General features: G+C 36.7%; 1 long non-coding RNA gene across 1 annotated transcript in view; it reads left to right on the forward strand.

The window, feature by feature from the left end:
- The window catches only part of LOC107697116 (uncharacterized), a 9,647-nt gene extending 6,210 nt beyond the window's left edge, over window positions 1-3,437 (forward strand). The window contains exons 2-3 of the long non-coding RNA XR_001635158.1: window positions 1,894-2,003; window positions 3,132-3,437. This is a non-coding gene — a long non-coding RNA (uncharacterized LOC107697116). The remainder of the gene's footprint in view (window positions 1-1,893; window positions 2,004-3,131) is intronic.
- The last annotated feature ends 8,487 nt before the right edge of the window (window positions 3,438-11,924 follow it).

Raw genomic sequence — 11,924 nt, forward strand, 5'->3', positions numbered from 1 at the left:
CCGTAACATTTCCGTCACACGCTTGAGGAATTCGGCCAATCACAACGCACTGGATAGCTGGCCAATCACAGCACACCTTGCTTTTCAGAACGATGAGCTTTGTAAAAATCGACACGTTTCAGAAAGGTGGGGCATAGAGGAGAAACAATAATGTACAGTATGTGGAAAATAATGTGTTTTTTTAACCTTAAACCGCATAAACACATTTCATTACACCAAATACACAAAATAATGTTCTTTTTAGCAACATCATATGACCCTTTTAACATTTTTGGACAGAGGAATATATGTGGCTATTATGATCCATTTGTACACATTTCCATTTTTCACATTTTTGTGCATGCATATTTTCTGCTTGAGCCACAATTCAAGTGCACAGTTCAAGTGCACTTGTTGTAAATGGGAAGTGAGTCACCTGAATATCACAATCTTCCTGTTCTCACTGGCTTCTGATGACATCATCCTTTCTGTCAGCCACTGGGCTCAGCATTCCTGTGCACACTGTTACCATGCTTCTCAACCACGAGGTTGCAATGGCCAATTTAAATATGAAAAACTGTGCTAGTTAACTCTAAAACAGAATGTGTTGATTGACATGTAAAGGAAGAATAGTTTTTGTTTTGTAATAGATTGTTTAAAGCCTGCATACTAACTAGTCAGTACAGGCCAACATATTGCTGGCAGGGATTTCAGTTTGCTAAAATGTTGGGATGGTTTCAGATGAGGATGAGGTACAGACAAATCACTGACTAGAGGAAGAGGATTGAAATAGACTCAAAGTGACTCTGTTTCTACGGTAACTGTGGATGGGGAGGTACAAGATGAGAGCCAGGCAAAACAAATGCTGGCGCTGCCTCCGTGGCAACAGCTACATCATTGGTTCTTGTTTCATAGTAAAGACCCGTTAAAAAAAAAAAAAATCACAAGAGGCCCAGGAGACGCCTCCCTCAAAACTGCATGTTGCATCAGAAAGATCCTACAAGAGGAAGAGCTAAACACACAAACACATCACATGCTCCACTTCACTCTACAGCACCCCCTCCTTCCTCCCCGCTCTCCCGCCAAAACATCTCAGCAAGTAAAGCCTGCCTAGAAACCAAACAGCTGACTTCGGCCTCACTGCCATTGGTGCAGCTCCCTAGCAACGGAGTGTGTTTATTCAGCCAATCAGGCGCTGGGTTCTCAGCACATTCAACCAATGGCAGGTGACCCCAGCTTACTTAGGCAGCAGTGACTTGGTAACTGTCTGGCAGAACAGAAAGCAACTGTGATTGGTCAGAGCAGCTCTGCATCCTGATTGGCTGCTCATGACGATCTCCCAGTCATTCATATGTTTTTGTGGCTGCCCTGAAGGAATACACCCACAGCTGAAGGTCAACTTCTCTTCATGCTGATTGGTCGAGCAACAGCGTGGACTCCTAGTAACAAACCACAATTGCTAAAACGGTGTGGTTAGGCTTCTGTCAGTCATCCAAATGCTAGCCAAACAAAACATGATGTTGTTGCTGCCATTCTGCAGGAAGTATTTTGTATGACAAACAGGCCTTCATTAACACACTTTTTGCACTTGCAATATCTGGGAGTAAAATGACTCAAAATGTTGCTGGTGCAGTATCACAGTATGTGATTTCTTAATGCGTATTTGTATTACTGTGACAGTATTTGTTGAGATTCACTGCTAATATCTGTGCAGCTCCTGATCAGAGTCTCTTATAAATTTACATTAAGCTTTTGTTAGTTTGGTTGTTTACATTTACAGGAAAAACTGTTGAAGTGAAGATGTTAGAACTTATTTTTTCTTAATTTTAGCATTTACAATGTTATGATTGTGGTCTAGCTGGTCCTTTTTTCCAAACAGTGTTTACTTGTCATTCTGCTGTGTTTAAACTTTAGATGCGTGTTGAGCGGTGCTTGAGTCACCTAGCAAGAAGAATGAGTCCCCAGACGAGCAGCTGCAGCTCAATGAACACAACCGAAGACAAATCAGAAGTGACATCCTGGCTGTAAGATTGCATGACATCATGCTTGAGGGAAGACAGATTAATATGTCAAATCTGAATCCGAAGGAACTGGCAAATGATCAGTCTCAATGATCTAGATAAATATAATCAGTTTAATAAGTAAAGTCGTTTTTTTTTTTTTTTTAAGCTAATTGGATTACTTTTAAATTAGAAGCCTCAGTGGCCTATGTCTAAGGCTTATGTCTACAGATATTTAGTCAAATCTTTGATTTATATGGAAACTGCTGTAAAAAAAATCTCTGGCCTTTTCACCTCTAACCACAGTATTAAGAAAGCTTACTGTTTAGATGTGTAGGATGCCTGTAAAAGACATCTACACATCCACCACAGACAGTACTTGAAGCTGTTGTTATTGTAAGCTAAAACTATAAAAAATGGTCATCTTAAATCATATTCAGATTATTCAATTTGATGTTTGAATTCTAGTCATTTCTGCACCTTCAAGATGATTTGAGAAAGAGAAAAAGTTTTAGCCTACTGATTCTAAGCACTGTTTTAACTCTTACTAGACTAGGAAATCCATGTCACTCCTTATGTGACCATTTTTGACATATTATTATTATGTATTACTTTACATCTACTTTCCTTCATTATTATGAGGTTTGTACTGTTAAAAATGCTGTGACAACTTTAAGACTCATGCTCCTCACAACGTTTACAATTGAAAAGTCAAAGATTTTGAAATTAATGTCAAATTTGAACCAGAAGGAACAAAGAAATTATCCATCTCAATGATCTGGATAAATATAATCAGTTTAATAAATAAAGTCTCTTTTATTTACAAGCTAATTGGATTACTTTCCAAAGCATTAATACAGCAGGCTGCTTTAAACTCTTTTAACTGTTAGCCACAATGGCAATAATGTGCCTAAATGTACTCAAATCTTCAATATATAAGGAAACTGCTCTCTTAAAAGTCAAAAAAAGATGGTAAAATTTGTTAAACGCAGCTAGGAGTACAACATACAACAACTCTTACTGGTAGCTGCAAACAGTAGGTAAAGTAGCCAAAGTATTTCATAAATCAAGCTTCTGTACAAGCATATAGGCATGTGTATGTGTATGTGTATAAATCACTATTGGAAATCCCAGAGATGATGTCAATAACAGGAGCTCTGGATCAAAGGAAACTACTCCATCCTCAGCCGGAGCCCAAGGGGAAGATGGTGACAGGTGATGTCAGCAAACTGCAGCCTGGCATCCAGTTGGGTCCCCCGGGATCTCCTGTGTTGAGCCACCTGGATGTGTGTTTGAGTTCATTGAAAGAACAGAAGTCCCACCACCATAGTACCACAAACTCAACTGAGCTCTACAAATAGAAGAGAAAGCAGCACACATTCCTGAGGTGTGAAGTGTGAGATAAGCAGTTTTGTTCTCAGCTGTGTCATACAGTGGGTGTCCCTATAAAAATGCCAAACCACCATTTATGTGTCCTGTAATGACTTTAATCAGTCTGAACATATTTTGCCAGCACTGGACATTCTTTTCACATTTAAATACTCAAAATCTACTTTATTGAGGTCAGATCTCAATTTAAACTTTATTTCCTTTTATGAAAAAAAAACAGCAATGTCTTTCAGGGTATTAATTGACTTCACAGTGTTAGAGAAAAATGTTATGGCGTCCTCTACTGGTGATACCGTCACACTGCATCGAACTATCTGCGTTACTATCTCTTAATGAGAAGAACCATGCACACGCTCAGACTTTCTGGAAGTTTATTCCAAAATATATTCAAATATAACTAATATTAATGAAACAGTGTGATTTGTTTAGCTCATATAATAATTGGGGTGGGGTGGGGGGTAAAAGTGGTGAATGGAAAATTAACCATGGTTTTACCACAAATAAAACCAAAAAACATGGTTACTATAGTTAAACCGTGGTTTTGCTACACTCAGGGCCGTTTCTAGGCATAGGCGAGCTAGGCGGTCGCCTAGGGCGCCACCAGCTGAAGGGGCACCAATGAGCGCACGTACTGGCACTTTTAGCAGGGTTGTGATAAAGAGCGGCACGGTCACCCTGAAATATGACTGCCGCCCCCACTGGATCCCCCAACATTATTGGGCTAGAATACTGTCAATCTGACGATGCCTGTATGCCACTAGATCAGAGTGCTGTCAATTGCTGCCTGATTGTTGCATGCAAAGTTTGCATTTGGAGCGCTCAACAACGCCATTCGATCAGTGGGCTCTGTCAGTGCTTTGGCAAGGTAACACTTTATATATATATATATAATTTGGGGGGGGGGCAATAGGGATTTCGCCTAGGGCGTCAAATTGGCTGGAAACGGCCCTGGCTACACTAACCATAATTTAACCATGGTATTTGTAGTAAAACTGTGGTTATACAAATGGCAATCAATACTCCAAAAAAAAAAACATGGTTACTACACTTTTACTACAATAAAACCATGGTTAATTTTCTGGTAAAATTCGCATTCCAGAGGCTAAAAAGCTCTTTTAATACGTGGCGCGATGTTCAAACAACACCCAGGCAAGTTTCTCTCACATTTCACTTGTCATAAACACTAAGACAACCGCACCGTAATCGAAGTGGATATTTTTACGTATGCATATGAATTAAGACAGCGATGAGATCAAACTCTGCAGAAGAGCCCAGAATATGAACGCGCAAAGTTTTACGTTAAGTAACTGTTTACGATAAAAAAATGTTAAACGACAGATTAATTTTCAAGGATGCAAACTACTACTGGCCTTTTCGAATTTCTCTGATTTTAATGCCATTTACGTTATTAGTCACCAGTGTTGGGGGTAACTCATTACAAGTAATGCGAGTTACGTAATCAGATTACTTTTGTCAAGTAACTAGTAAAGTAACGCATTACTTTTTTAAATTACAAGAAAATATCTGAGTTACTTTTTCAAAAAAGTAATGCCAGTTACTTTGTTTTCCCATTTATTGACTGACAAGTCTCCTGTCCCCATATTGGGAGAAATCGGGAGTAGGCTACAGAGGAATTGTGTGCGCTGTGTAAACATGATGTTACTGTAGTTCTAGACTAAATGTGAATGTGCATTAGCAAAAATGACTTTAGATAAACTAACAATTGTGCTTCATTGCTTTTTTATTGCTGAAGAGCGTTGAACCGTCTTCTCCTGTGTTCTACTGTACAGACATGAATTTACTTTTGCTTCAGCCTGAGGTTTATTCATTACACTTTTTGGTGTGAAAGGGCTTTTATATTTGCTATAAACAGAACTTCTTATATTAAAAACAATCAAGCCCTGCTTATATTTAAAAAGTAACACGAAAGTAACGCAAAAGTAATATAACGCATTACTTTCCATAAAAAGTAACTAAGTAACGTAATTAGTTACTATTTTAGGGAGTAACGCAATATTGTAATGCATTACTTTTAAAAGTAACTTTCCCCAACACTGTTAGTCACAATGTAGCCTACATAAACATTAATTTAGCATTTTTCAGCAGACATAAGATAAGAGTGAATGTTTGTATATCTCTATCCAGGCTTTCTTTCGTAATTTCACGTGTCTAAGAAAATGTTTCATAAAACTCTAAAATATAATTTTCAAACGTACTCTAGAACATTGTAAATCTGAAGACTTTCGCTTTCAAGTGCCGAGGAAAGTGATATATTGTATTATAATAAAAACATAATTTGCTAATTAGTTCACATGCATTATTTTATACACTGGTGGTCAAAAGTTAGATCACATCCACAAAAATATGAAGCAAAACTGTAATCAACATTGATATCAGAAATGTTTCTTGAGCAAGCAAATCAGAATGATTTCTGAAGGATCATGTGACATGGAGTAATGATGCTGAATATTCAGCTTTGAGCACAGGAATAAATTATATTTTATATTCGCATAGAAAACAGCTATTTTAAATTGCAACATTATATATTTCACAATATTACTGTTTACTGTATTTTTCATCATCATAAGAATTTTTATACTCTTTTCCATAGCTCTGTTCGATAAAATGACAGGAGATGTCAAGCTCCTGCAAAGGGACAAATATAATAGGTAAAATACTACTGATACATAATAATACTGATAAATATAGCTGCAAGCAGCAATCACGGGGCCAAGCACTCCAGAGGCAAATTGAGGAGCTAAGCATGGCATGGAGCATCAGACCTAATGGTTTATTACTTTTTGAGTGCCATCAGGGCAGGGTGCCGAAGATGCATACCGATTTTCGTAATAACAAAGTCTAAGCGTTCTTAAAATATTGCAGTTTTTGACAAAATTAAAAATGGCCGACGCCCAAAATGGCTGACATGGGAAAATTTGATACGGTTCGACTCGGCATGATGCACTGAATCTAAAGAGACCAGTTTTGTTATTTTTGGCCAAACCATTTACGAACAATTAAAAATAGCGAAAAAACTAAACCTTGCGATTTTTGCATTTTGGTGTTTATTCCACTCGGCATGAATAAAGGATTCGGAGGACAAAAGAATTTTCATTTTGTGCCTTATAGTTCAAAAGTTATTAGCATAAAGAAATTGCAACTTTGGACAAGTGGTGGCGCTAGAGAGTTGGAGGTAGAGACTCCAAACTTGCTGTGGTTAATGTTAAGACTGTCCCCTATCAGTGTGCCAAATTTCACAACTTTCCCGCAAGCGGTTCTATGGGCTGCCATAGACTTGCGGCGGAAGAAGAAAAATGACGCTAACGGATACAATAGGTGCCACTGCACCTTCGGTGCTTGGCCCCTAATAATACATACTGGTAAAAAAAATGTATAGACTGAATGCACTGCAAGTCGCTTTGGATAAAAGCTAAATGCATAAATTATTAAATTAAATTATTATAATAGAAAGACACCATAAAAACAGTCCACATTCTGCACTACATTCCAAGTCTTCTAGAGCAGGGCATTGTTATGGACTGATATTTTGGTAGGTATTTAACTTTAGTGATATTAAACTGTCCTTCTATGTAAAAGAGCTGTGTAAAAATTCTTCAAAATTGTTTACTATTTGCCATATAAAGACAAATTGTAATTTTTTTAATTAAAGAAAAGATAGCATTTTTATTTCTGTATTGTGTTATATTTTTATATTAGTAAGTGGTGTTAAAAATTGCTCTGTGCATAATGAGCTTGTGGGTTTATGGTGCAGTGTGTTGCGGGACCAGGTGTGGTGGGCCGCTCTGTGCCAGAAAGTCCAGAAATACCATCACACATTAGAAGAGCAAATTCAGTATAGCTATCCATCTTTTTCTTGCCGTAAATATGGGCGTGGCCATTTGTAAATTCTATGGGTCTAGCTTCCGGTCTCATCCACGTCCAGCTATTTTTAGCTGTACAAAACCGCTTACTTTTGCTGCTTGATATTGAAAATTGGTGTGTCTTCCCATATTATTTTAATGTATTATCTTTTATGAACACACTGGTTTGTAGTGCAAACAGTTTTACCGTTTACTGCACATTGTTATTCTTCTCGTTATTTCCCTATAGCGGCTAATGAACCGGAAGTCTCACCCATAGGCTTACTTCCGCGTTGAAGAAAAAGGTGGATACACCTTGATGATGCAAACTGTGTTTTTGAGCCGTGGTCCGCTGCTGCGCTTCTTTGACAACGACGTGTTTCAAATGGCGAACGCTTTAGCAGTTCAGTATGATGACTTGTCACCAGACTTTGCCATGCAATTGCTATCGTTCTTTGTTACAGACTGTCCAGTTTAACTCTTCTGAGTACTGAGAATGCCCATGCATCGACATTAAAGCGCAGTGAAAGACTTTGTGCAAACGCCTGGAGAGCACAAATAATTAGATAGAGTTGTTGCTTGGTTGTTTGTCTGAATCAGTTGGTAAAAAGAATAAATAAGTTAATCGTCAAAATGTAGCATATATCCTAAAGTATTACTGTTAATTTTCTTACTGCAAGACATGAATTTTACTTGTATAATTTCTTTTATATTTAGCGATGCTTATGTAGGCCATGTTTGAACTGAGACGTGTTCTGGCCATTATGAATTTTATTGAGCTTACTATTAAAATATGTGGACTGGGGGCCTATAACAGATGTTTGTGTGTTATTATTGTTGAAGGATCCTCCTGCTATTGCTAAAATAACAATCAAATCGAAGCGGCGGCACTTTTGCCTCCACGTTCATAGATTAGCTTAAATATTTATTCCTGCAGGGATTTCAGTCTGACTAAAAAACGATATCAAATGCACATTATATAGCCTATATAATGTTATTCAATAATAACGTCAAATGCATCAATGCAATGATAATTTACCACAATCATTACTGTTAAATCAGTTATGTAACTGGGGGAGACGGACTCAGTAGTATGTTGCAGCAGGTGCATAATAACATTTCATACATGACATCACTGCTGGAGAGGCCCCATCTCATTTGCGGGGGGCCTCACAGATGTGCGGTACGCCACTGAACAACACTAACTTGTTTCTGCAAAGACATTCAGCAAGTTTTCTACAAACAATGTCTGACTACGTTTTTACGTCATGTTGACAGGCAAAAAAAGCTATGTAAAATCCGATCTGAGTGGTCAGACTGAAACGGATTTCCAGAAATGCGATTTGAATTTCAAACCACGTATGAATGTGGCTTGAAACAGATTTGTAAAAATCAGATTTCATGTGATATTTTGCCGTTCAGACTTGCTATATATGATCGGATTCCAATCGGATATGCACAAAAATCGGATTTGGACCGACAGTCTGAACAAAAGATAGGAATGTTCAGAACATCAGAACACAACGCAAACAAGAATATAATGGTTAATGGATACTTAACCATGTAAAGCCTGACATATTAAATAATAGTCAGAAAAATCTTTTTTGCTCTTGTTGTTGTTTTTTGAGTATCATTTTTGATGCACCATGCTTTTATGGCTCATATAGTAGCCTATGAAATAGGACAATTTGAAGCTCGATAAGGAAAAAACATCTCAGTTTTATTGAGAGGCACAAACTGAGCAAAAATATGCAATTTGAATTTCAGATGCTGATATTTCTATGGCCAAAAAGTAAGATGAAATTCTGGTAGCTTGTAATGTAAATAAGTGAGATCTGTGTATCTATCAGACTATTTACATAAAATGCACATAAATATTAGTTGTCACTCTATATTGCCCAATAATATGTCTCAAGATATTTAAATGCTTAGTTTTATGATCAAAGCTCTGTAGTGTCAAAACATAATGCAGTGCAATACAATGATGATTGAGAGATGAACAAATAAATGTTTCTCAAATGCTCACATTTGAACATGATTTTTCATGATCAAGTAAGTTGCTTCAATAAAGTAAGTGTTCATCTTGAAATATTATTAACAATATAAAACAATATTTTCATGTTTATAAATATATTTCACAGCAAAAAAAAGACGCGTGTGCCCAATAATATGTCTTAAGATATTTAAATGCTTAGTTTTATGATCAAAGCTCTGTAGTGTCAAAACATAATGCAATGCAATACAATGATGATTGAGAGATGAACAAATAAATGTTTCTCAAATGCTCACATTTGAACATGATTTTTCATGATCAAGTAAGTTGCTTCAATAAAGTAAGTGTTCATCTTGAAATATTATTAACAATATAAAACAATATTTTCATGTTTATAAATATATTTCACAGCAAAAAAAAGACGCGTGATTCGTGACCTGAAGGTGGACATTTTTACGCTTATACTAAAAGACCTTTTACTCGCTAAAAAAAGTATAGACGACAGAAGGCATGAAGTGCAAGACAGGTTTTTCAGCAACGGTTTGTTGAGAATCATGTTGATAATTTAGCCATAGAAATTTGTGTTTTAAATACGATACAGTAGGTTTTATAGGTTCAAACACTGTTATCAAAGTTGTTTTATGAGCTGAGAATATGACCATGCTAAGGTTAAGGTCAGGTCACTATACAATATACAGTATAATTGTGTAGTATACAGTAATACAGATCACTCCACGTATTATCTGAACATTTATTATGTACAAAGAAACAAAAAACAAAACAAACAAACAATCAAAAATTATTAAGAAGTTACATTTACATTTAGTCATTTAGCAGACGCTTTTATCCAAAGCTAAGAAGAAAAAAAAGTTGAACAAAATGAGCTCAACTGAACCTTCTCCAGCATTGATCCATTATGCCATTTAACACAAAGGATGTGTATGAATCACAACAAAATGAGTCATTTTAAATAATCCAAATAAGCTGACTGACAATATGCAAACAGAATTAAACAGAATTGCTTATGTTTGCCCAAACATGATTAAACTGAAATTGCTCTGACTCATTTTTTAATGTAAAGTACTTCTCAAGGAATGTATGTTTGAAAAAAGGACCACATGTATAGCAAATCATGAGTGCCTGCTCCAATATAGTGTAAAATTATCAATTATCATCAATATTCCTGTATATCATCTATATACAGTATGTACTATATGCGCTTCAGTTCAACACGAAGCCTTTTAAAATGTGGCTGTCCACATGACTGTAAACTCACAAGGTTTCATTTGTTTGGCTGACGTCCTCTGTGGTGACACTCCTAATTTGTTAAACAGATGAATTCCTATTACCGCACTGTGATACTGATATGAACAAAGGGCTTGTTTTTACTAATGCCTTGTTAGGCAACAGATACTCCTGAGGGGCATATTTGTGTTCCTAAGAAGGACATAAGTGTTATTTGTGGCAGACAGTTGTACTGATCTTTTGATGGTGAAACTGGCAGTGATGGCAAAACATCCGTGATGTCATATACTTTGCATTTTAACCCCAGCATGGGAGAAAGTGTCACAGATAGTAACACAGATAGTAAAGTAGTTAAAGTAACAAACTTTGTAGTTTGTGGTCACTTTGACTACTTTACCCAACGTGAGAAAACATGTCACAGTTAGTCACTTTAACTACTTTAATTTACCCAACGTGAGAGACATTAATTTAAAAAGTTGAACGTTTTCACCGGAGAAATAACAACAGTTCATTCAAAGGGAAGGTTCACCCAAAAATGAAGATTCAATCTTTAATTACTCACCCTCATGTTGTTCCAAACCCGGAACACAAATTAAAATATTTTTGATGAAATCCGAGAGCTTTCTGACCCTGCATAGACAGCAACGCAACTGACACATTCAAGACCCAGAAAGGTAGTAAGGACATCGTTAAAATAGTCCATGTGACATCAGTGGTTCAACCGTAATTTTATGAAGCTATTAGAATACTTCGTTGTGCGCAAAGAGTACAAAAATAATGACTTCATTCAATGATTTTTCTTTCATGTCAGTCTTCGACGCGTGTTCACGAGCGTGTAGTGCTGCTGATGCAGGAGTCGGCGTTCTGACAGATGCGCTGCGCCTTGTTTACAAGCAGAAGAAGATGCACGCTGAACATAAAACAGTCATCATAAACACATCTGAAGATTTCGACAGAGAGGATGACTTACAATTTTTTGCCCAGCCTTACTTATTTGAACCAGAATATACAGACAATGAACTAAGAGTGATAGCTTCATAAAATTACGGTTGAACCTCTGATGTCACATGGACTATTTTAAAGGGGTCTTATGATGTTGCTAAAAAGAACATTATTTTGTGTATTTGGTGTAATGAAATGTGTTTATGTGGTTTAAGGTTCAAATAACACATTATTTTCCACATACTGTACATTATTGTTTCTCCTCTATGCCCCGCCTTTCTGAAACACACACTCCAAAGAGAAAGGAAAAATTGAAATCGCATCACATGAGCGCTTTAATGATGTCCTTACTACCTTTCTGGGCCTTGAACTTGTTAGTTGCATTGCTGTCTATGGGAGGGTCAGAAAGCACTCGGATTTCATCACAAATATCTTAATTTGTGTTCCGAAGATGAACAGAGGTCTTACGGGTTTGGAATGACATGAGGGAGAGTAATTAATGACAGAATTCTCATT

The sequence above is a fragment of the Sinocyclocheilus anshuiensis genome, unplaced genomic scaffold, assembly GCF_001515605.1.
Source record: "Sinocyclocheilus anshuiensis isolate Anshui unplaced genomic scaffold, SAMN03320099.WGS_v1.1 scaffold38, whole genome shotgun sequence".
NCBI classification, from domain to species: Eukaryota; Metazoa; Chordata; class Actinopteri; order Cypriniformes; family Cyprinidae; genus Sinocyclocheilus; species Sinocyclocheilus anshuiensis.